Source organism: Ochotona princeps, chromosome 16 (genome assembly GCF_030435755.1).
Source record: "Ochotona princeps isolate mOchPri1 chromosome 16, mOchPri1.hap1, whole genome shotgun sequence".
NCBI lineage: Eukaryota > Metazoa > Chordata > Mammalia > Lagomorpha > Ochotonidae > Ochotona > Ochotona princeps.
In genome coordinates, this window is record NC_080847.1 from 29,385,503 (window position 1) to 29,389,173 (window position 3,671).

At 47.9% G+C, this 3,671-nt stretch overlaps 1 pseudogene; it reads left to right on the top strand.

Annotated features, from left to right (window-relative positions):
* The first annotated feature begins 726 nt into the window (after positions 1 to 726).
* LOC131482248 (zinc finger CCHC-type and RNA-binding motif-containing protein 1-like) lies at positions 727 to 1,395 on the top strand (annotated as a pseudogene).
* Positions 1,396 to 3,671: the final 2,276 nt, after the last annotated feature.

The window sequence follows — 3,671 nt, forward strand, 5'->3', positions numbered from 1 at the left end:
TCCCAATGTCACCAGTTGCTGGCTTAGCCTGCTGTGCCACAGCTCCTGCTGCCAGGACTGAAGACCCCAGGTTGTTTTGGTACTGCAAAGGCCACTGCATGGGCAGAGAAGGCATAGATGGGAGAAAGCATGGTGTCTGGAGGTGACCACATTGAAGAGCTTGGCCATGGTTCCTGGCTCCAGCCCTGTACCTCATATTCCTGTTAATGCACGCCCTGCAGGTGGGGTGATAGCTCAGAGAGTTGGATTCAGTCACACTAACAAAGGAAGACTTGCATTTTATCTCTGCTTCTGCCTGTGACTGGCCCAGCCCCAGCAATAGTGGTACTAGTATTCAGATGTGTCTTTTGGTCATTTTTTCTCTCGAATCAACCAACCAGAACATAAATGCAAAAACACCCAGGGCTTCCCTTGTCTGGCCTCTGCCAGACCAATGAATAAACACTGGTCATTCTGCACTTGGCACTCACTTGGGTCTCCATTTGGTGTTCTGTACCTTCCAGGCAATCTCAGTCATTGCTCACTGCATGCAGTGAGGAACGCTGTCTTTGAGCACCTTTTGGAGAATGGAGAGACAAGGTTTAAAGAAGTTACTGGAATTACAGCCACTTGCAGCCACTGGAGTCCTGCATTTCAGTGCCTGCTACTTCTGGGACCCATGATAACTTGGCGATGGCTTGGCGGCCATAGGAGTCAACATAGAACCCCCATGGGCTGAAGTCTCACATGTCAGCCACTCAATTGGAAGAAATAAGTGATGAATTGTCATCAAGCAAGAGGGTAGTGTATGTCTCCAGCTTGCTTTTTTCCCTGACAAATAATAGCTTTCATGGGATATTTTCCAAGTATGGCATAGTTGTGAAGGCTTAGATATTTAAGATAAAGATATGAGGAAGAGTAAAGGGGTTGTATTCATTTTGTTTTTGGATAAAGACTGCACAAGGATGATAAACAACAGGAAGTTATTTTGTAAAATGATTAAAACAAGCATCATTGCTGACAATGGGAGAGCAGCTGAATTCATCTGAAGGCTAAACTACCTTGATAAATCCAAGTGAGACTAATGTGGGGGAAACGGACACTAAAGTTACGGATGTCCAAAAGCTAGGCTTGGAAAACACGACCCTCCAATGAAGAAAGAAAAAAAAGACCAAAAAAAGAGAATGAGCAGGAACTTCCTGAACCAGAAGAAGAAATTGAGGAAGCAAAAGAAAGCAAAGATGAAGTGTTAAGACCCTGCCCTGGACAGCCTCAGCCAAGCCATCGCTGTCCACAAGCAAAGAACAAAAAAGGTGGGAACCCATTTCAGTGTCTTCCTCAATGTCGGAAGACTCAAGGCACCCAAGGACAAAGAAGAGTGCGTATTTCAGTGATGAGGAGGAACTCAATGACTAAGAAGACATTTATTGTGTAAAAACCCAACAGTAAGAAAAATCTTGGAGCACAGCATTCAGCTGAGGACTAATGGTGTCACTTTTTGGTGACCCTAAAGAGAAGAGGGGACTTGGGTGAGCAGCAAGGATGCTCAGTCCCTGGGGAAACTGAGCCACCACCTTCTGTGTCTCCAGCAAAGCCAGGACCTGCTCTCTCAGCCCAGGCACTTGAGGTAGGTACCACCTTCTCCACCAGCTCCCTGGCCAGAACCTGCTCATGCTTGGAGATCAGAGCTCATTCCTGCACCCTTTGGGTCCTCAGGGAAATCCTGTTCAACCGGTAAGGCAACCCCCTCAGTGTGACCCAGAGCAGGAGAGCTCACAGGAACTACTCTCCCAGAGATCTCTCCCTGAACCTGGTGGCCAGATCACACAAGGATGACATGACAACAGCAGAAAAACAGAACAAGGGTCTGGCAGGGACAACCCCTATCTCATTTCCCCCTGCCCTCAGGAAAAATACTACTTCCCCAATGAAAATTCATGTTGTCCAGGGACCAGTGCAGCCTCAGCCCTAAGCTCTTCCTGCCCAACTTCCACCTCTCACATCTTTGGGGCTCACAGAGTAGGACTCACTACCTATACATGAGATAACGACTGAGTAGCTCACCTGGTTTTGATCCTATGTGGACACAGACCAACACAGATCCACACTGTTAGAGTCCGGGCCAAAGCCCCCGGACGTCAGGGTGCGAGCTAGTCAACCCCCAGAGAACAACAAAGAGTCTCACTGGTAATACAAACAGCAAACAGAGTTTATTGCGCCAGCATGCTGGGGCCAGACCACACTTGGGGCACGCAGGCCAGCCAAGCCAGGCGGTCAGACCCCGAACAGCCGAAGACAGTAGCTTATATAGGCCCTTTGGGGCTGGGAAATACATCAAAAGTAACAACCTTAGACATGTTCATTATTTTAGGGCCTTCAGGCACAGGGAGCCTGTTCCGTTCCCATACCCTCTATCTTTATGGCTCATCCCATTCTCACACTCTTATCTTCCTCCTGTTTTTGGGACCGAGAAGAACTGTGCCCTTGCTCCCCCCCACCCCCTGCACCTGGATTACAAAGTTGCAAGGCGGCAAAGAACAGATTTATCGCTAAAGCAGAATTCTCCCAAAGTCCGGGTGCCTCCTGGCCTAGCAAAGTAGCAGTTGTTCAGTACAAAGGAATCTCACACTGCCCAACAATAACATTTTACCCACACTCTAACAACACCAAAACAATTCACACCCACTGCACAGGATGGCATGAGGAGTAAAGTGGTTGTTGTTCATGTTCTACACCCAAGGGCACCCCCTAGGTCTCTTTGGCACTGCCCATGGACACAGGCATTGCAGAGAACAAATCCCACTCACCTCCATCAAGAATCCCCCACGTTCTGTGAATAGTACCCCTCCTTCACTAACCGATAACCAGTCAGTGTGACTGTCAGCAGACGACTGGCCACCGGTTGCCTCACAACCCAGAGGGCACACCTCCCAGTGACTGTGATGTCATGGAATGCTGCCAGCCACTCACAAGTGGGGTCTCATGTGACTGGAGGTGAGGGTCCTTAGCCCTGCCTTCATCCAAAGCCACCAGATGTGGGGACTCTGGTCCCTCCAGGGCCCAGACATATATCTGGGCTGTGGCTGGTGTGCCATGGTCCCAAGAGAGGTGGTTCCCTGTTCACCAAATCACTCAAAAGAGTCAAGGTAGATTATTTAATGGTCTATGAGTTCCACCATTTACATTGATGTGCAAGTTTGCCTTACTCCATAGCTGGCTTTTTTCTTTTTCAATTATCAATCTTTGGATTTTTAAAAAAGATGTTTTGTTCATTTGTTTGACAGGTAGAATGACAGAGGAGACACACACATACAAATATACACAGAGACAGACACACACACACACACACACGTACAAATGTCTTCCAACTTGGGGTTCATGTCCCAGATTGTTGATGCAGTCAGAGCTGAGTGAAGCTGATGTCCGGAGTCTGGAAGTCCATCCAGGTCTCCGATATGGCTGACAGGGGTAGCCACCTGGACAATCTTCATTGGCTTTCCAGGTTTGTTAGCAGGGGACTGGATCAGAACTTGAGCATGTGCTTTGATAAGGGGTATCAGTGACTTTGATCATGGCTGATTTCCTATTTCACAAGGCAGGCCCCAACATGTACTTCACTGATTTCTCAGTTTAGTGTATCTTCTGGGTGAACTAAACATTCTTCATAAGAGGAGTCTTCAGAAAGTTTATGA